Here is a 22,957-nt window from a genome sequence, read left to right on the forward strand (position 1 = left end):
ACTGACCTGCGCTGCCTTACCCAAAAGGTACCAGCAGATGATAAGATCATTATCCTTGGTGATTTCAACGCCAGAGTAGGTAAAAATTTTGAAGCATGGAAAGGAATATTAGGCAAGCATGGTGTTGGAAACTGCAACGATAATGGTCGACTTCTGCTAGAATTCTGTGCGGAGCAACAGTTTACCATCACCAATACTATCTTTCAGCAGAAAAATAGTCTGAAGACAACCTGGATGCACCCCAGGTCTAAGCATTGGCACCTCATTGATTATGTCTTGGTGCGACGGAGAGATGTCCGCGATGTCCTCCATACCCGTGTGATGCCCAGCGCAGAATGCCAAACAGACCATCGGCTTGTGCGCTGTAAACTCAACTTTATTCTCAAATTCAAACCCAAAAGGGGCAGTATCCCAAGGAGAAGACTCCAAGTCAACAATCTCCAATCAGCCAAAGTAAGAGAAAGATTCCAGGCAAACCTTCAAACTAAGCTTGATAACCATTCCACAGATTCTGCAGATTCCTCTCCTGAAACAATTTGGCATCATATTAAAAGCAGTATCCTGCAATCCTCTGAAGAATCCTTAGGGTTCTCCCTCAAGAAGAACAAGGACTGGTTTGATGATAATAATCAAGAAATCCAGGAATTGTTGAGGAAGAAGAGAACTGCCCACCAAGCACACCTTGCACTGCCATCCTGTCACGCAAGAAAAACAGCCTTTCGTCTTGCTTGCAGCAAGCTCCAACAGAAACTCCGTGACATCCAGAACAAGTGGTGGATCGATCTAGCTGCAAAAACTCAACTATGTGCAGATACAGGGGATCACAAAGGATTCTATGAGGCCCTGAAAACAGCATACGGGCCTACATACCAAGTCCAAAGCCCACTACTCAGTGCAGATGGTCAAACGCTTCTGACAGATAAAACCTCCATTCTGAATTGATGGTCTGAACACTTTCAGACTCTTTTCAGTACCAACCGTGTAGTCCAAGACTCAGCAATTCAGTCCATCACACAACAACCAGTGAAGTATGAATTGGATACTGCTCCCACTTTAGGAGAAACCCTCAAGGCCATACAGCAGGTGAAAATCGGCAAGGCAGCTGGGGTTGATGGAATCCCACCTGAAGTCTGGAAACATGGGGGCCTTGCACTCCATGCTAAATTTCATGAGCTTGTGGTGCGCTGTTGGGAACTAGGCGAACTACCATCAGACCTTCGTGATGCAGTCATCATCACCTTGTATAAGAAGAAAGGTACTAAATCAGACTGCTCAAATTACCGTGGTATTACTCTGCTCTCCATTGCTGGCAAAATCTTGGCAAGAATACTCCTGAACAGACTAATACCTGCTATAGCAGAAGATATTCTACCTGAAAGTCAGTGTGGCTTCAGAGCCAACAGGAGCACCACAGACATGATATTTGTTCTCAGACAACTGCAAGAAAAGTGTAGGGAACAGAACAAAGGTCTCTATGTAACCTTTGTCGACCTCACCAAGGCTTTCGATACTGTGAGCAGAAAAGGTCTCTGGCAGATTTTGGAACGTTTAGGTTGTCCCCCCAAGTTCCTTAAAATGATCATCTCACTTCATGAGGATCAGCACGGCCAAGTCAGATATGGCAACTCACTTTCTGAGCCCTTTCTAATAAAGAACGGTGTGAAACAAGGCTGCGTTCTCGCTCCTACCCTATTCACAGTCTTTTTCAGTATGATGCTCCAAAGGGCCACGGCAGACCTCGATGATCAGGACGGTATCTACATTCGATATCGTACTGATGGAAGCCTATTCAACCTAAGGCGACTGAAGGCCCATACTAAGACCCTAAACCATCTTGTCCGGGAGCTGCTTTACGCTGATGACGCCGCCCTTGTTGCCCACACAGAAGCAGCTCTGCAGCGTTTAACATCCTGCTTTGCAGATGCTGCTGAGCTCTTTGGGCTGGAAGTCAGCTTAAAGAAGACAGAAGTTCTCCATCAGCCTGCACCTCAGGAAGTCTTCCATCATCCCCACATCACCATTGGCCAGTCAGAACTCAAATCAGCCCAACAGTTTAATTACCTAGGCAGCCTCATCTCCTCAGATGGTAAGATTGACGGGGAGATAGACAATAGGTTAGCGAAGGCATATAGTGCTTTTGGAAAACTCCATAAAAGAGTATGGCGTAATAAACACTTGAAGAAAAGTACCAAGATCAGTGTTTACAGAGCCATAGTGCTGTCTACTCTTTTATATGGTTCCGAATCATGGGTCATCTACCGCCACCACCTGCGTCTCCTAGAACGCTTCCATCAACGCTGCCTCCGTACAATCCTAAACATCCACTGGTCAGATTATGTGACCAATACATCTGTTCTTGAACAGGCAGCAATTACAAGTATTGAGGCCATGTTACTGAGAACGCAACTGCGATGGGCAGGGCACGTCTCCAGGATGAAGGACCACCGCCTCCCTAAGATCCTGCTTTATGGTGAACTTGCCACCGGCTGCCGCAAGAGAGGAGCTCCGAAGAAAAGATACAAGGACTCCCTGAAGCAACAACTCAGCCTCGGGCATATTGACCACCATAACTGGTCCACTCTGGCCTCCAATCGGGAGGCCTGGAGACACACCATTTATAACGCTGCTGATGCTTTTGAGAAAGCACGCAGGATCACCCTTGAGGAGAAAAGACAACGCAGAAAGAATCGAGCCTTGCAGAATATACCATCTAAGGAGTCTTTCTGCTGTGTCTTTTGCAACCGGACTTGCCTCTCTCGTATTGGCCTTTTTAGCCACCAACGCGCTTGCAAGAAAAGTGGGTAGAGCCCTTCCCAAATCTTCGTTCGCGAAGCCTAGCCATGATGATGATTAGAGCCCAGAAGAGAGTCAAAATTTCTGTATATTTTTAGGAATTATTTATTCACCATCTCAGAGGGTGAACAAGAGAAGTTCTGTTTTTTCTAGCAAAAATCCAGGCCAAAAATTAAATTTTCAGTTTCTGAAATGGATGGATAATTTCCTGCATTCTTCATCTTTCCCAGCTAAACTGGCACTTCTGGTTGCTCTACCATAGTTAAAGACCTAAATCTCAGAAAATCCCCTCAGAAACCTAATATGTTCAAGCTGGGTAGGAAACCTTAAACATGGATAAAGCTTAATTGCAGAACATGGAGATTTTCATAGACTGATATACAGCATTAACAGGTGTTTTGTGTCTTTTTGTAGATGAAAAGCTTATTCATACACAACAGCCAACATCCGTGCAGAGCTTATCCATGAATATAGAGAAATGAGAAACGTTCCAATAAATCTAACAAAAAAAGGATGAGGAGGCAAAGAAATGAGGTATCTCAATCCAACAAGTAGTGCCAGATGCCGTGGCTTCCAGAAAAACACCTTGTCACCTTCCTCCATGTCACATGACTTTTTAGTGTGTGTTGATTGACAGAAGGGCCATGGCTATGTACCAGTGCTTCATGAAGGCAGCGTCTCAGCCATAAGTGGGGCAGAATACAAATGAGGTGCTGTCTGGTGCACTTTATCTAGCCCTAGATACCTGCTGCTGTGGAATGCTGCTGTCACGTCACTGAATATCTGACTGCCTACGGATTAATAGAAAATGTGGCAGAGAGCACGGAGTTCCCATCAAGAGAAATATTGAAGAAAGGGAATCTGACCTGAAAAATCTACCTGAAGGACTACTCTGAAAAACCTTACAGACAGTTAGCAGATGGTGTTGTCTTCCTGGATATGTTTTTATTGTTTCCATTGCTGTTTGTGTTAGCTACACTTGCAAACCATTTATTCCCACTTTACATGATCTTCTATTGAAATCATAACACTGAAATTTGTGACACCCCAATTATTTCCATGGCAACTGGCTACTGTCAAACGGAGGCACTGCGAGGACGGCAGTGCAGGAGTGATATGATCAGCAATTTTAGTCTGTCCAGTGAATTCCAAGCTGCTGGAGAGGGCACATGGTGGCAGGAAGGCCAAGACAAAAAACCCTGCACTAATCAGAACTGCTTGTAATGAAAGTAGGAAAAACGATCTTCAATCATCTGCAGCTAGTAACCACTTCATTTGTTATATCCTTCAAATAGTAATATATATTAAAAAAATGCTCCTCGAAACAACAGTAGCAAGCCTTAACAAGGTAAATTTTGGGTTCCAGCCCATCAAAATGCGAGTATAGGGAAATCACCCTTCTGTCCTTGTGTCATGTACCAATCAACATAAATTCAATTGAAGACAGATTTAAGCAAAGACAATTGACTTTCTGTCCATTCTAGAAAGAATTCTGATCATTCAGCAAGAAAGTACCATGTCAGGATTTAATAAAATACATTTAAATGTCATTCGTTTAATAGTTGAAGTCCACTTTTTTTTTGTTTCCTTTTTTTTTATATACTTTTCTTACCTTTTAGTGGTGCTCTTCTTTACAATCGTTTGAAAAATAAATATGAAATAGAGCACAAATGTGAGAGAATGTCAGTGAAAATCTAAGAACTGTGACACAGTGTTTCAGGGAGATTTTGTAGCCGCTTAAATAATAAAAGTACATAATGAAACAAGTGTGATTCACTTGTTATATATATAATCAATTATCAAAGACTTTAAAACAAGATAACAACAAGAATGTTATCTCATTTCTTCTTGATATGTCATGCAAGTGTCAGCTCCACCTTCAGGTCCCCGCTGCACCCATCCTTAGAGTGGTGATGTTCTAAACTACTAAAAGAAAAATATGTGAGCTATGATTTACCTATTAGTGCCTTTTAAATATTCTGTAAACCATGCAGTGGTCCTTGCTGCTGTTTTTGAGCTTAAGGGTTTTTGTGGGTGTTTGTTGTGTTTGGTTTTTTTCTGTAAACTGCCAGAAAACTCCCTACTAATTATACCTTGAGTACTATACTTGCTGTGTGAACAGCAAATACTTTTATGTGGATCCTGACTGTGCTTCTGCGTGGCCTTTGTGCTCTGTGACAAGCAAAGCAAAAAAGACACAGACACTACCTTGGTAATCAAGATCCTCAGCAGGTGTAAGTGGATGTCATAGCTGAAGTTATGCTGGTTTACACCAGCGGACGATGGAGCCTTTTGACCTTTACATTTTTATTAGCAGATCTCTGTCATCCCAGTGTAATCTAGAGGCTCTTTTTCTATCCCTTTGTCTTCCAGGAAACATCAGAAATAAGCATCGTGCTCTCTGGAGACAGAGAAAAGACTTTTCATCATCCAAAGCCCTGTCAGGTAGCTGATTATCTGAGAGTGTATGCTTACGCTGACTTGCCTCCATCACTCACAGCAAACATGAGGACAAATGCTGATCACAATTCGCTGCGCTTTCCTGCTTCCCACTGCGGGTAACTCTGAATTTAGCTGATATTTCCAGATTAGCTGTACTCCAGTGCACATTGCTAAGCCTTGCTAGTACAAGATGATACTTGGAATGTTTGGAATCCTATTGATTAATTCCACCTAGAGTCTTACGATATTTCAGATTTTTAATTTCCCTGTCTTTGTTATCAGATAAAAGAATACCTAATTCTCTTTCAAGGCAGGACTGAGTAACCTGGATTGCCTTTTCACCATGATTTTAGGTTTAACTTAATTTGCCTTTTTGACTTCCAACTAATGAACTTACAAAATATGCTTGCTAGATTTAAAAAATAAACAGCATTGCAACTCTAATTCTTGTTTCCTACAAACAACATCTCCTCACTAAAATGATGTATAAAGTACCATTTGTTATTTTAAAAGCATGGCTTTTCATAAGGCTCCTGTCATATATAGGACATTTAATATTGGATTCATTGTTAAACCAGACGGCATGCAGAGCTGGCAGCGTTTTGCAGCAAGGCACACAGCCTGTTTTATCAATGAGTTCACAAACAATCAATAAAATCTTGGGCAGAAAAGCACTCCTTCTTACCCAAATGGCAACAGAGATCCATCACAGGAGTTTTATCTGTGGATATGACTATGCTTCTTTCATCTCAATCAGCTACTAAACAAAAACCCTTCCAAAAAGTCACATTGTCAGGTGATGGCAGTGGAAGTTGAAAGGGTTGTTTGGAAGGTTTTATTTTAACTGCACTACATTGAGACATAGAAGCTGTGCTTTAAACAACTCATTCTGAGAAATGTTTTGGTGTGTCCAATCAATGGCAGCACAAGATCCCAAAGAAAATATGACTAAGAAAAGATTCTTAGTAAATGCAACAAGAACTGGTTTCAGCAAGGTTTTCCTCTCAGGTGCATTCTTTGTACAGTTTTTTATAGGTCTTCATTTTCAAAAGGACAATAGTTTATTTCTGCATCAATTATTCTGGTTATATTTGAAGCAGTATCAGATCCAATGACACTTCTTTGGAAAGCCTCAGAATTGTACACATCTTTCCCCCCTTAAATCTTCAGCCTCATCTGTATTTCATACCTGCTCCTACTCATAGGATCAAAACAAGCAAAATGCCTTAGAAAAAAGAAAGCAGTTTTGTCTTTAAAAGCCTGAAACCACCCAGCTCTGTGAGGCATTTTGATAGGGTGACACTAGAGGTAAATCAGACACGTGTGGGTTCAAGCCTACTACCACTATCAGATTCACTGGGAAGTCACTGGGAAACCTACATCCATCTTCTCAAGCTGAGGACTGATGCCCCGAGCAGGAGAGCCCACATACCATCAAAGAGTAATCACAGGACCATGTCCTCATTGTTGTGGTCCCAAAAATGAAGCTGCAGGTGAAGACAAGCAAGGTGCAGCCAAAAGGAGCAGTAAAAATACCAACTGTGATCCCTCCTTGGCACGATGGAATTGTCTTAAAAGTCAGACTCACCAGCCACTGGCCATTTACCATATGACTGGAAAAGATACGCAGTGGGGTTTTGCAAGGAGACACCCAGCCTTGCATGATGTCTTTGTTTTAGAATAGACCAAAGGAGGGCTGATGGAGATTTGGTTCAAAACATACACAGAAGCAAATCACACAGGAAAGCTGAAAATTATATAATACAAATATCCTTATTAAAAGGCACAAAGATATCTTTTGGATAATTGTATAGGAAATGCATTGAATTGAAGAATTTAATTGTTTGAAGGTAAAAATGCTCAGGAAATTGCCATGGGAATTCTCCAAGATTTTTGGAACAAAAGTCTACTTTTGAATGGATATTTTTCCTGTGTTTTCTTGTTCAATCAGAAAGAATGGAATGAATTTTTAAGATTAAACAAAATATAATTTTTTTCTTCTAAAAGTCCATTCAAATTATTTTTTCACATTTTGACTAGAGACTGATAGGTTTGACTGAAATTACAGTTCTCTCTAAAAATTATCACAGACTAATTTTGGCAGGATTTTTTTATTTATTTATTTTTCTGGAAAAAGATTCTGACTGCCACTTACAGCACTGGAATTCCTCATGCCTTTTTACTAACCCTCACCATTGACATGCTATTATTACTTATGCAAATCACTTAGCTTGCTTCTATTTCAATATCTTCTTAGTAAAATAGCAATAATTTCCTAGGTCAGAGAAGATTTCTGAAGAATACTTATTAGATACTCAGAACACAGAGAGCATGGTTTCTCCAAGACTGGCATAAAATCTATACAATTATATTTGTTTCTTGGCACTATTCTTGATACACACCTTACTAACACAGATAAGAATTGGACCTTTACAGTGGTAAACACTGCAGTATTTATTATTTGATTCATTCCCAAACCTCCTAGTTATAGCTAGTGTTTTTGTTCCCAATATAAGCCCTGAGCAGTGCATGTTCATCCATATGCATTTGGGCTTTTAAGTCTGTACAAACTCGGTGTTTTTTAACGTTTGCGAACCATATAAAACAGTCTTGATTGAATTTTGGTTTGATTCTAACGCAGGTTTAAGAAGGCCCCAAAGGAGATTTCGTATAAAACTGACAAATCTTTAACTATGCTAAAGATGTGTTTTTCCTTCCATTTTTGTACCTGTTGGTACAGTATAATTGCAATCTTTCCTCCCTGGAGGATAAATCAGAAGATCATGACAGTACAATTGGAAGCAGTCAGGCATCTTCAACAGATTGATATGTTTTGCTTCACTCACTCTTGTCCCTCTGCTGCTTTCCTACTTTTATCTCCAGATTTTCTTAGTCTGATTGCTTCAGACCGTACATTGTGAGTGAGTGATGTCAATGGCATGCCTCATGCATAGAAACCTCGTAGCAGCCAGTGAAATACAACTTGACAACATTCCTCAAGTTTTTCTCCGTGCCCTATCTGGTAAAAGACAAAATTGTTATATTAGCCACACCTTGAGGTTTGAAGTGCCAGCAGTAAAATGCACGTTTTTCTGAAGACTTTAAAAACTTTATGAACCTTTTTAATAGTTTAAAGCCTTTATGAAGAATGCTGTTAAAATGTATTTGTAGAACTGCATCTTCTTATTCAGCAAATTGATTTCCATGGTACGTTAAGTAACAAAACACTATATGTCAGATAATCATGAGTCACCAAGTTACTGTACAATATAAAATTGTTGGTAGACAGATACCTTTGGAAGGTTACCCTATATTTTGTGTAAGTCTAGAATAATTATAAAATAGTATTTGTTAGCTTATGCAATCATTAAATGATTGGATAGGACATGTACAGCTTATCTGATTGAAATAAATACACTAAGCAGCAATCCTTGCTTGTTATTAACGTGGGTGAACTTTATTCAGTAGTGATCAAGCAGATGAACATTGACTTTTAAATTGGTTAACCAGTAATTGGCACTGGAAGATGAGTATATTCCCCATAATTTCTACATTTAAAAAATTTCCTTATTACCTTTTTTTAATTTCTAATTGTTTGCATAACACTCTGAACTAGTAATGGTTAGGCAAATCAATGTGACTAACTAGAAGGTGGCAGTAAGAGGATGGTAAGTATGGTCAAAGGTAGGGAGCATTTCAGTAGAGCAGTATGCTTTATAATGGGAGATGACGGATACGTTCAAGATCTTCAGAACTACAAGTATGAAAAGTATTAATAGGAAGCTACTTTTTTTATTTCTTCTCCAAGACAAGCATTAGGGTTCTTCGAATGAAGCTAGGGCATAGTTTCAGATTTAAAAATAAACTGAGTTTCCAAACCACATGAGTCTGAGTTACAGAAACCCATTGTTTCTGGGAATTTTGCAGTTTAGAGTTAAAAGAAAAAGAAAGGGTAAATCAGTGACCGTTAAGACCTGAATCTGCAAGAATTCAACATACCTGGGAAGTGTGTCATAACCTGCTTTTAGGTTATTGTATCTTCCCCTGTGTACTTAAGACTGGTAACTGTCATGGGACAAATCCTGAACTAGATGAGGTTCTGATCATACTCAGCAGACCAGTCTCATATGTGCTTACATACCAACATACTCCATTACTAAACTCTTCATCACGATGCATTAGACAGACAGAAATGGTAATGACATTAAGTTTGGTGTGCGTTAGAGACTTTATGAATGTTGGCCCTTTGTATTTATCCTGTCTGTAATTATCAGACCAAAATTACCTTTTTCAGAAGCTGGGCAGAAGTGTTCAAAATATTTGTTTCCTTATTATGAAGATCAGTAAAGTTCCAATTCAAATTGGATATGTGTTAAACAGTCCCAGTACCTACAAAACATATACACTTGGTAGTAGGCCTGCAGTGGAGGATGGTTAAGCACCATTGAGTACCAACACAGTTAGGGAAAATGGAAAATAGCAGGTGTATATATTATGTTTTTCCTGAACATAATCACGCAGCTGATTCACAGAAGATTGTAGCAGAAGTGGCTCTTTCAGAGGCACTGAGGATGAAAACAGCAGGAAAGTGTTTTTTTAAGAGAAAGTCAAGAAAGATAACCTTTGCTGAAAAATCACTGCAAGCAAAGGCAGGGGGAGAGGAACAAGACGTGACAAGTTCAGATCATGTGCAACTTCATAAGAAGTTAAATTGCTTTCCTGTGGCATTTCATGGACATGAGTGTATCTTTGTGAGCAGACTGTAGGAGATGGTAGAGAAACAGCACTATCTGGAACTATCCAACATCTATTCAAGCCAAAATCAAGATCATCTGATTTCAGTGCGATGAGAAGCCTATGCTAGAGCCATCTATATAGTCTGCCTAACTGACTTTTGTTTTTAAGTCAAGTACACCTTGTTTAGCCACATGAATAATGATGCACATACATAAACAATCCTGTCTTTAAAAAGAGGGGAATGAAAGGCTAAGTATAACCAAATATGTAATATTCATTCTTTATTATAAAACATATGAGAAAGATAAAATATAGGATACTAATAATCACTTGGTTACTAACACCTTAATATAAAATTTATTCATTTCCAGGCACCTGTTGCGGACAAGAATAATATGGTTGTTTCCTTTTTTCTGTGTCATCCAATCTGTTAAGATTAAAGCACCGTGAATAGCTTGAAAAATTTGATTCCCCAACCTGTGCTAACTTACTTTGCTAAATTTACTCACTAATATAATGAAATTGAATAAAAGATCACCCACCCATATTAATGGTAAACAGCATATCAGAGCCAGACTAGAGCAGCGTCGATGTTGATTTGTGCTTAAGATAATGAAATTTGAAAGTCTAGAAATGATAGGGTTGTTTATAGCAAGTTCATCTCTGTAAAATAATTGCATCCAAGTTCCCATAAACATAAAAGAGAGATATTTTGCTGCAGCTGGTTGAAAGGATGGTTTGATTAAGGAATATAGATAACATTTACAGCTTCAGAAGAACTTCAAAAGAGTATCAGAGAAATCAGGGAATTTTAAAGACAGAATACAATTTCCGAACTTAAAAGCATTATTTTTCCTCAGACATCTAATTTAGATTATATACCAGAAGCCTATAATAAACCTCCCACAAAGAAATAATAGCACACTGCACACACTATGGTTGTTCAACACCCCATTTAAATACAATTACTGGCCCTTTGCCAGAAGCCAAGAAGCATTTCTTTCCATAGCAACAGTTAGAGAAAGGTCAGGATAATATTTTTGCAGCAAAGTCTTCCCTTAAGAAGGATTCAGGATTACATTGTGGATTACATGCTTTTGAAATATGGTACTTCCAAGCTAAAATTCACCTGGATCATCCCTCCCGTTCCCTTGGGATTAATTCTGTGGGTTTGGAAAGCCTACACCTGGCTCCTTATACACCATTCCTCTTATACACCATTCCTCCCCAGTATTTAGTCAGAATAGAGTTACTTCAATTGCTACTTTAGCAAGAGTGTAAATGAGAAGCAGCAAATGTTCTTGCTAATTCATTGAGAGCATAGCTCAGGATGTATTTAATTAAAAGCAATGGACTGAGCTAATCTACCTAGTTCATTTCATTGGATTTGGTCTAGTAAGCAGCCTTTTAGATACCAGAATATTTAAAGGATGATATATTGGGGTTTTTTAACTTTTTTTTAAAAATCTTTTAAGGATTTGTTTAGTACTGTTTGCCTGTGAGTAAAAAAGCTAATAGATTCTTTTCTAGCATTGTTTTACATTCTGCTAGGAGCTAGTTAGCTATTGTGTATGACTGGTAAACTAATAGCATCTGGGTTTGAGCATTGAGCTTGCAAAAACATATGCAGATGAGTCACTTTGATCATGTGAATGATTTCATTCAACTTCTGTTAAACGCTTTGAATCACAGTCTCCTTCAGAATCATAATCCAGGGAGAACAATGTTACTAATTCAATAAAATGGCTAAAATGGATCAAGTAGCAGGCATAATAGAAAGCTTTTAAAAAGTCAACATTTCTTTTAGCAGCTCAATAGTTTTTGAGAATGACCTGAATATTTAGGGTTTTTTAAAAGTCCCTTAGGAAAGGGAAAAATTTCAAAAAACTGACAAATCTTCAGTGGATTCCATGTATACACATGGAGAGATGTTATTTTGTGAAGTCACCATGTTGTTCAGTTTGCTTGTGGGTATGGAATCATAAGCATAAATGTCTACAAACCTAATTTGTTGGGAAAACGCTTGAACAAAAGAGCCTGGAACCTGTTACCACGAAGATTAATCTGAATGTTCATACTCATTTAAGTACATCCATTGGATTGGATTTGACTGAATTAGGTTGGATGACAGGATTGTCATCTAGTCAAGGGATTATAAGTATCACTTATGACCCCCAGAGGCTGGAGAAACCCAACATTTTGCTTCATAGCCTGGGAACACTCTAGTACTGGACAATGGAGCTAAGGACGACATCCTCACACTCTGGCAGGTGTCTTTTCTTCCTACATTTTGTTCCTTGAGACAAGATCATCTGCAAAAAAAAGGGTATCTGGAGGAAAAGAAATGGATGTTTCAAACAAATGTGTAGTAAATCCAAAATATAACACTTTTTATGAGAGTAGCAACCCTTAATAGTACACCCTCTTTGTTGTCAAGATAAATAAGAGAATTTTGTGCCCCAAAGTGCTGTTGATATTTTTATTCATTTTTTTTTTTGATTTATAGAAATTTTAGGGAAGTCCCTTCCATGTTAAAGATAGAGTAAGAAAGTCTTAGTTTAGGAACCCTATTTAAGAATTTAGAAATCTTTTTCAAATGTCTTTTTAAATTAGTACTTCATCAAAATGAATTTTCCTAAATAATCATTCAATTTCAATAACATTTTCCAGTCCAGAAAAGAGTTTTGCTATAAAAGTTTCTGATTGCACAACAATATTACAGGTCTAAATTCTTACTTATTTCTGTATTTTATATATATAGATATGTATTTATGTTTAGCAATAATGTTGTCAGATTAACAACTCATCTTAAGTATGAGTAACATCATCGTAATATGAGTAACTCATATGGTCTCAAAGGAGGAACAGAAGATTGTCAGGTGATGGAAGCAGCATTTTAAAGCTCCTACTCATGAACATCTGTAGTATGGTAATCACCAAGTTTACTAACATTGACTCCACTCATATTTTACACTGTTTGAGTTTTAAACATACAAATCCTAAATGCAGTCAAGAGAAAAATAGTCATTTCGCTTTCAAAATCTTCTCAATAATTTGTTCCTACTCATTTCGAAGATGATGTCTTTGTACTCATCTCTCTCAGTTCTTTCCTGCTATTGACAACTTTTATCTCCACAGCTCTTTTCAGGTAGCATGAATGTCCCAGCTTACTAATTCCTCACTCCTACCACCTATCTAAGAGGTGGAAGAATATAGCAGAAGCTCAGCAGATGTCTTAAGTGGACATATTGTGTGTCTGTGAGTGGATCAGGATTGGGAAGCTACTTTATTTTTAGACAGTATATACATGTCACTTGCCCAAAAGCAGGTACTTTTAATAAGTATCTAACTAAAAAAATCATGTTTGTCACTTGAAAAATACGGGTTCTAAGATAAAATTAATGAATCTTATAGGTATATGGTAGCACTAGGAAGAAATATATGCATGTTGAATAAAGAAAGTTATCAATATTTTATAAAAATTCTAAAAACTTATATATGTATGTGAGTCTCTGTGTCCATGGTTCCAAAAATTTTGTGATAAAGTTGAACAGCAAGTTCTAAAATTAGCTTTGTTTTGTTATTATTTTTCTTTCTTTGACAGTTTTCTGACTACGTTTTCTTTCTACTGTCTCTTTCTCCATTTCCCACAGCATGTATCTCATATGATGCTCTCTTTTCTCACAGATTCCTTCCTCTTATTTCAAAAGTTTCCTGGGATAGGGCGAATGTTATTACAGCATGTAAAAATGACAGTTTGATAGAGCAAGAAGTTATTTAATTCTTAATAGAGATTCTATTTCATAAATATGAGGAATAATAATCTGAGAGGTTAGATTCAATTTTAAATTAATTCCAAAATCTTCGACTTGAACTTTAAATCAATTCAGTCTAACAGCTTATGAAAAGCTGGATGTGCTTTTAACTTCAGTGGCAATGAATGGCACTCAATATCTCCCAATCTCCCAGACTAGTGTGGGTCCATAATATTGAAATAATCTGAGAAACCTCCTTTTGCCTCCAGTGGCATTGGAATGATGCTGAGTGTAAGATTCAAAATGAATAATACTTGACAGTCCTGATTGCCCTCTTTTCTCTGTAAAAAAAAAAAAAAATAAGGAATAGTTTGAGCAGATTAATTCAGAACTCAGCAAACATGGGCAAAAAATAGATCAAATCTGGCCTTTATAAAAGATCTAATGTTTATGCAATGTCTTAAGCAAATCAGCAAGCTTTAACAGCAGCAAGCTCAAATCAGTGAGTGTTTTGCTGGAAGTTGCTGGTCTAAGACTACACTGCTGAAACCACAGCAAATACTGCAGCCTCAGGCTTTCTTGCTTCCACACCTGCAGAGGAAGCACAGTCCAAAGGAAGCTGTTTCCACTAAACCCAAAAGACTTGGGTAGCACTAACTCATCTAAAAGAAAGTAATGTCAGCAGAGGAACATCCCCCTACACATGGCACAGCACAGTGCCTTGCAGCAACCTTTTTGACAATCGTGCTAATTTACCTTGTGTCCTGTCTCTCCTACCAAATCTGTGTCACCAAGAAAAGCTTTTATCCCATATTTATTGATATAATTTTTCTTACAAAACTTTCTCAAAACATACATTTTATATGGACTTATCTTTTGCGTGAACTTGTCACACCTTTGCCACCTGAACTTGTAGTATATCTAACCTTGAGCAGAGTTCAGTTTTTTAATTTGTTCTAATTTTTTGATTCTGAAGTAAGTATGAAGTAGCTAGTCTGAGTATGTCAAGTCCTTGTGCTATCCCACCAAGAAAAGCAATGAGAAAAAGAAAGAAATTTCTTCTGAGAAAAAGAAAGATTAATCTGTCAGAGTTAATAATTATAGATATCGCAATTCTTAATTAATAAAAATCAACATTAATTTAAACACACACAACCAGCAATAACAGTTTTTTGTAGTGAATGTAAAGTAAAAGACTTAGGGCCTTATTCTGAAATTAGTTGCACATCATATTGTCTGTCTCTGATTTTGATACAGGTTTAATGAGAATGGTTTTAACAAGAGCCTCTTGATTAAGGTACAAAAAATTACTATTTTATCATCAAGAAAAAACAAGTGCATTCTCCAGTATCAACTACAGAGAGTATTCGACTAAGAGTATGTTTGGTGTGGTCTATTATAAGCAGTGAGGATGGACCAGATAAAAGTCTGATCCTGTGTAAGACCAAGTCTACAGGTACCCCCTAGCAAATCTTCTCTCTGTCTTCTGTCTTGTCCAACACTGTGGACCCTGTAAAAGGCCCAGGGAGAAGAACAATCTCTTGACCTCATTAGTCACCTCTTTTTCAATATACTGATGCTCAGCCATGCAGCTGAGATCAGAGAGTTTTGACAATAATCCCTGGGTAAACAATCTAGTGCCTTCTTACTCTTCCATGCACCCCTTCCTCTGTCAGCTGCTGTTGCATTGGGACAGACTTAGAGATGGACATAAAGCCTAAGTCTTCATCTGTAACTAGTGCAGGGAGATAGGAGAGGTTCTACAGAATGGAGCAACTGGTCCTGAGAATTAGGTGACCAAGATGTGAGCATCTGGATTTTACTGTGAGTCTGGTCCTCTGAATTAAACACCCACTGATGTTTGCAGTACACTAGGTGCCCTCTGGAGCACAGGAGCTGAAAGCTACCTTGTTAATACACTCATTGCAGATAAAAGCGTGTCAAGAAGGGATGATCAGGAGATTCACTTCAAAAGTATGCTTTTAACGTGAACCATTTCAATGCAGACACACTCAAAAGGACGATCCAGAGATATGCAGGAAGAATTCACTCTGCACAGTACAAAGAAAGTGGTGGGGATAGCTTTGGTGTGGTCTGCAAATTAAGGCATCCTCAAGGCTTTTATCATCTTATGTATAGCATGATCGATGGAAACTGGATTCAGTTTCCAGATCTGCTACTGATTTACTTCCCACATTGTCACCAACACTCAGTAAAAATGATGGGGAATGCTAACATAATTAAATCCCTGGAAGCAGTTCCCTTGCTGAGTTGAGGCCATAATTTGTCTGCTCCTTATATTCAACTTGATATTAAAGTTGTGCTAATGTGTTGTTCTCAGTAAGAATTACTAAAGAGGAGGCATGGAGGAAAGGAAATTAGCCTTTTATTCCTTAGTTTACAATATTTATTTTTTTCTCTCTCTTGTAACACCTGTGGTGACACAGGCACATTTTATTCTGTATAGGCCATAGATAAACTGCACACGAGTATTGATGGGACTTCTCATTCCTATCGGTCCAAGTGGAATCAATAAAAGTTGAGGGAAAACAGAGATCAACTAAATTAATCTAAAGTCTAACTTATTAGCTACAACAGATTTAGCATTGTTCAGAGTACATCTTTGTTTCCTTAGGAATGGTCCATGAGTTCTTTAGTCAAGAAAATGTGTTTTTTTTCAGTTTTCAAATATTTGAGGAATGTAAACAACCAAGACTTTATGGTGTTTCTTTGTAATACATTACTTATTTGAGGAGAATAATATATTTATTTAATATTTTCCCACTGGAATGATGTTCAGTTTCGTTATCATTAATTAAAACGTCTTATTGTAAACTGAGTTTCTGATTTCAAGCTTTTATTGAAGATAAAGAAAATTGTCAGTAACACAACTTATTTCTTTATATGAACAGTAAAGGAGAGAGTGGTAGATATACAGGATGTGGGAATGCAGCAAAGTCAAAGCACCGTAAGTTATGGGTTACAAAAGTATATTTATAGTTATCATGAAAGTTACATTAATGATTTATTTTTAACAACTTGTCCTTTTTTTCCTAAAACAGTTGAGCTGTTAATCTACTTCAGGCGATAAGTTATGGAATATTTTTCAGGTTCTTTATTCTTGCCATCCACATTTCTGCAGTGTTTATTTGCTTTCTGCAGCTATAGCAATGAAATTCACTTGCTAGCAGTATTATCAAAGATTCCAACAGGTCCTCCACCTTTATTTGATTTCAGTAAGTCAAGACAATTCCCCAAGTCCAACATAAAATAGAGTTTGGAAATTTATCAATCAAACAACTTGGGTACTAATTTTCTATAATCTGATTTTTAAGTCTTTTGACAGAGTTTCTTTCTGAAGTGTCTTGCACAACAGATGAGATAAATGCAACAAGCACTGGCTAAATCTTTCATTAAAGTTAAACTTACCTTACAATTTTAAATATTAGGGACCAACAAATTTGATGTTGATAGCAATTTTGACAGATGAAAAACTGGCAGCCATGTCATCAGAATTCAGCAGGGGTGGTGTAAAAACTGTCAGGACATTGAGGACTGGAAGTCTCTGAATTCTACCAGAGTTTCCTGCATTGGCATTTAAACATTAAACACTGATCCGGTGGGGAATGCCAGTGACCACCTTTCTGTCATGGTGCTAAAGCCTGAGCTAATACAACTGTGTATGTCAATTCACCCCTCATCATCTGTTACTAGGTTAGATATTTTGTAGTCTCTAAGGAGAGTTGTGAGTGCACCCAAAATCCACAGCACCATAAAATATGCAAAACTACTATCTTGTATAACATGTAATTAATGTTTATTAGTGGCCTCAATTGGGTTTGCAAAGACTCATAACTAAGAACAAGAGCACTTGTGGTACTAATCCCTAAAAGAATTCTGAATGGCATTCACATAGTTTACTCCTCCCGTGACTGAATAGTTATGAAACCTAGAGAAAATTTCATGGGCATCTGTACCTAAATTATAACTCCAAGGAAAAGTAAATGGGAGTTTTTGCAATAGGAGTTGCTCTGGAGACCATAGGATCCACCTGGCAGATGTAGCTCAGTCTGGGTCCCTGGCCTTTGTAGTCATGACTGGCCATAGCCATGCTGGTGAGGGACACTGAACCAGCTAAGCAAGAGATCTGCTGTTAAAGCAGGAGCTATAATTTTGCAATATATTTATCTTGCTTACAACCTTTTGCTCTGAGTCTTGTGACTAAGGGCTCAACCTTGTATGTTAGTCAATTCAGCCTAGTTTTGGTGTTACGCCTAGAGCTGGGAGTCACAGAGAATCAGAGCTTCATCTTCCCAGAAACAGAGAAAGCAAAACAGCTTCTGTATTCATATCTCCTCCAGGGACATTCACTCAGAGACATGGTTAGGAAATGCAGGAATGGAGACCTCTCCCTGCCAAGCTGCAAAGAATCGTGGTGACTGCAGGAGTATGTGCACCTTATGAGTCCTTGGAAACCCCGAAACAACACAACCATATAAAGGTGTAGGTTGGAGGACAGCTTTGTCTGGTATGCTGCTGAAGGCTCTCAGGTCTAGACACAATGCAAATAATGAGTAACCATTCTATATCCAGTACAAACTTGCTAATATCCAAGTGGAATAAGCTACGAAATACAAATGTGCAAGAATGAAGTATTTCCAGTCTGCAGAATCCTCCTTCTTTCTCTCTGTTCACTCTGTCACATGGTAACAATTTACTAACTACAGCTTCCCTAAGTGTCCCAGATAAAACACTCTGTAATCATAGTTCCCTCACAAGGCCAGACCATATCATTCTCCTTTCCAAATGTTTCTGCCCAAGTTGTCAATTTTCCCTTTCACCATCAAGCACTACTGGGACTCCATTCCCTTTCTTCACCTTTACTTTTGGGATCCTTCAATCCTTGAAGTCCTCCTCAAGTTCCATGAAAATTAGTAAGTAAAATCCCTGTTGGTTTTAGGAGGAACTTACCACTCCCTTTGACTTCTATCTCATTCAAGTTTCCATGCTGCCTCCCAGCCACTTTCCTTAATCCAGAAATCCCTAAATAAAGTCAGTTATATTTCTTAAACAAACCAAAAGCATCAGGTCTTTTATTCCATGTAGGAACAAGCATATGGGCAAAGAATCAAGTGGACTTTATGCACTTTATGTTTGGTGAAAGTTCATTCTCCATTACAATTTCCTCTCACCCCACCTGTGCCAGTCCTGGCCAAATACTCCCTCTTTCCCTTTCCTTTTCCCTTTCCTTCAGGTGCCCAAGAATTCTCAACACCTTCTACATTTTACAAATCTAAACCTTTATTTGCATCTTCCTAAATAGAGGGGACTCTCATTAAGTAAGGAAAAGAAATTCACAAACTTTATAAGAAATAAGAAGAAATAAGAAGAAATATTAGTGAAAACAAGACTCTAACACAAGTTCTGTGTTAGCTGTTTTCCAGACATGTCATGAGTTCAGTACCTGGACAAACAGACCAGCCCAATGCATCCTCCTGCTGACGTGGTACTGTCTGAGGCAGGAGGAAGGAGCGAAGTATCCCACTGCTGCTCACTACCTGAAACACCTGCAATCAATTACTATTGCTGTTCTGCCATGAAAAGTCCAAATGCTTTGCTTAGCTGGGATGATAATGGCGTGGTTTGTGTGTAGCTGTCTGTCAGACCACAGTATAAATCTCTAAGCATCGGTTCTAGTGCACTGAAATTAATTTTCCCCTTTTTAAGTTCTAACCATAGTAGGTAAGAGTATGGTTTCCCTTAACCACATAGGGTTGTTTTATACATTTCAGTGTTTATTTTGGTGTATTTTAGGAAAAAAAAAGAAAGATGAAACATTATTTCATTGCATGAACAAAAACTAGCACAACTAAAACACAGAGAATAGAAACCTTTAGAGGAAATATAGTAAAAGCAAGGCTGGTCTCCAATCTTTTAACTTTAAATAGTTTGACTTGAGCTATACTCAGAAGGGAGACTTGCAGGGAAAAGGCAATGCCTAAATACTCATGTACTAAAAGAAGTGGCGTTAGTGACTCAGGATTTGTCATGCTTTCTGAGTTAGTACTGGACCAGAGCCCCAGAACACTTCTCATGAGGTATTTATTACACTGATGGAGAGACAAGCCTTGAATGACACACAGGGTGTGAGCTTCTAGTGCCTTACACTGATTTCAGTGAAGTTCTCACAGTTCAGCCCTCCTGGGCAAATTGGGGTGTGGGGGGGGGGGGTGGCAGTGGTTTGCATTGAGGCAGCTGCCTTTGTTGAATGATAATAAACTAATCATATTCTACAGTAGCAAAGTGGTCTCTTGGTGTTCAGCTGTGTCAGCCTGTTATATTTCATTCCAAACAGGCTATCCTGGGGTAAAAAAAGAAACATTTAGCAGAGCTCTGTGTACTCCACTGAGGCTTTAACCATTGCTGGTTACTAAGTAGTCTTGAAAAGACCTTTGAGGTACATCTGCCCCTGCACTACAATGGACAAATGTGAAATAGCTGTGTCAAAGAAAAAAAAAAGGCCAGGTAAGACCAGGGACTCCTTCTCTAAGGTGAACTAGATACACTACACAGGCTTCTGTAAAGAGAGGTATTGTTATTTTTTTATAAATTAAATATTATTATTATTATATTATTATATTAGAAACATACAATATGTATTTTTGAATGATGATGATGATGGTGATGATGATTATTCCAAAAGAGTTTTTAGATGAGCTTTTTTATAGGTTCTCTGAAGCTTGTAAAGGGCTAAAAATTTATAACAGGTTTTGTCTGGAAGTTAGTCTAGATTACAAAGAAACTATCTTGGTTATCCCCATTTTTTTTCTGGAAAGATATTCTGTGGTGCCTTTCTTAATTAAAGCATAGCCTGAGTAGAGTTTCTCAGCCTGTTATAATTAAAAAATTATCTAACCTCTGGAAAAAAACCCCATTTAATAACATAAGTTTTGCAATAACGTGGGGATTTGTGTTGTTAACAAAATAAAAACTAAAATAAACTACAATGTTCACTTATTGCTTTTATTTTTCATCATATTGTTTTGTTTCCTGTCTTGCATGAGTGGGCAAACATCTATTTAAAAACACATACATTTTCTTCTGTTTGCTTTCTGTTTTCTGGTGGTTTACTGACTACCAGTGCTATTTTGACCACTGACTCACAGTGCTATACAGTCTTTACTTATCCACAGCCTCTGACCATTTTGATTGTTGTTTATTATTTGTTTCAAAGTGATGTTCAGATTCTATAACTCAAGGCCCTATTCTAATACATAGAAAGAAAGGGATTTCCAGATAGATCAGCTGCAGAGAGCAACAAATTTCCATAAATTTTCTAAAATAATAATATTGTGGAAGAGTAATAGGAAGCAAAGTAACAGAAACTGAGTGAAATCACTTGCTGAAAGTCCCTGAAAAAATATTCCTCTGGCAGAACAAGGAATATTCAAAGCTGTCTTGAGTTGGGTGGACCCACAACCAGGCTATCTTCAAAACTGGGAGTTGATATTTCCATCAGTGCTGTATTACAGCTAATACACCTTGCTGAGAAGCTCATTATCTCCGGGCTAGTACAACTGTATTGCTTTTAAGTCTCAAGCTAATATGTCTTTCCAGCACTGCACTATTCATCGTGGACATGCAGCCTTGGTTTGGCACTAACCCAAGGATTTCTTCATGACACAACATTTTCTTCAATATATACAAGCCCACAGGAAGCCTGTAAAAGTGCTATAAAGTTCAGTGTATGGGGGTTGAGCCTTAGCCACAAAATCATCTGTCTTCTGATGACGTACTTGGTTCATTTTATCAGGTACTCAGTGTAGGACAAACTTGTATATCAGATAAGATGGTAATTCCTTACCATGGTTTCTCTACATAATAATACCTTAGAGAAAAAAATAAGGAAAGAAAAACACCTTGTGACCTTGCTCAATTCCTTGAATATAAGTTTGTAAATGCGGAAAAAATTTTCTCTAAATCACAATAAAAATGCCCCTAAAATACACTTTTTTTATAAATACAGCCAAGGAGAGCGTAGAAATGAAGCAGAGGAAAGCGTGTTCTCAAGAATTTTGATATAATAGTGGTCTTCTGTCCATAAATGTCTAGAGAACTTTAGGAATAAATTTAAAAGCCAACATAGTGCTATAAATGTAGGATGTAAACGTAAGGAAGTAGTAATGAAATCTCTGGCAAGACTTCACTTATACTGTGCTCAGTAATACTTACCACATCATAAAAATCTGGTTTCTTAAAAATGTGGTGAGAAGGAAAGAGAGTTGATCCTAGTAATAAAAGTTATGAGCTGTGAAGACAAGAACAGAAAAGCCCTCGTTCTAAAACAGTCAAAGAAAAGGCAAATAACTGAGACACAAATATTAAGTGATGAAAGTGAGTTCACACAAAGAAATATTTTAGATATATGCAGAAGAATTACAAGCATTGCCCCATTTTTACTAATTCTTCCTTACTTTGCTATAATAAATAGCATAACTGTCTGCTTAAAACTGGGAGAATTGTACTGATTAATACACTACAGACTACTGAGAGTCTGTGTGCCAGTTCTGCTTCTCACTTGTTAAGTAAAGCTAAGTAGAACTTCTGATTATACAGAAATACCAAGTGGCTGAACACTGGACTAGAAGGGAGTAAATCACTATGAAAAACAAAGTCACATTGCTCCCCGTGAGTGCAGAGCACAGACGGTATCAGTAAAGACACCTCCTGAGAGGAACATAAACTAAACTGAAGTCCAGTTTTCTTTATTCTTCTATAAAATTTATTTGGGAGACAGTTGTGACAGTTTTTCTATCAAATGAAAGTAGAAGGCCAAATCTTGATTTCCTTGACTTTGGCATGATTGACGTACTTGGGTACTTTTTCATTTCTTCACTTCGATTATATGGCAAGAGAGTAGAGAACTCTTGAAAAAGGTTCCTTTAACACAAGTTGAAAATTAAGAGGTTATTTTTAATTTGAAAAAAAAATTGTAATCTTGGCTCATTTTGCATAAAGGTAATATTCACTCATCTGATGATAGTAAAAAAAAAACAACAAACAACACCAGAAATCTCAGACATTGAGGAATGTTTGACAAGTATCATTACTATAGAAAGTAATAAACTGGTATATCTTCCCTTTCTCTGTCCTTTTCTCTCTTCATTCTCAGTGGCCTTTGTGTCTCATCATCTCAGAATTTTGCAGATATTTACATTTTCCACATCCTA

General features: G+C 37.8%; 1 long non-coding RNA gene across 1 annotated transcript in view; it reads right to left on the reverse strand.

Annotated features, from left to right (window-relative positions):
• Positions 1-22,150, reverse strand: part of LOC113969376 — an 80,802-nt gene extending 58,652 nt beyond the window's left edge. The window contains exon 1 of the long non-coding RNA XR_003534838.1: positions 20,982-22,150. This is a non-coding gene — a long non-coding RNA (uncharacterized LOC113969376). The remainder of the gene's footprint in view (positions 1-20,981) is intronic.
• Positions 22,151-22,957: the final 807 nt, after the last annotated feature.

This window comes from Neopelma chrysocephalum, unplaced genomic scaffold, assembly GCF_003984885.1.
Source record: "Neopelma chrysocephalum unplaced genomic scaffold, ASM398488v2 Primary Assembly neopelma1_72, whole genome shotgun sequence".
Classification (NCBI taxonomy): Eukaryota; Metazoa; Chordata; class Aves; order Passeriformes; family Pipridae; genus Neopelma; species Neopelma chrysocephalum.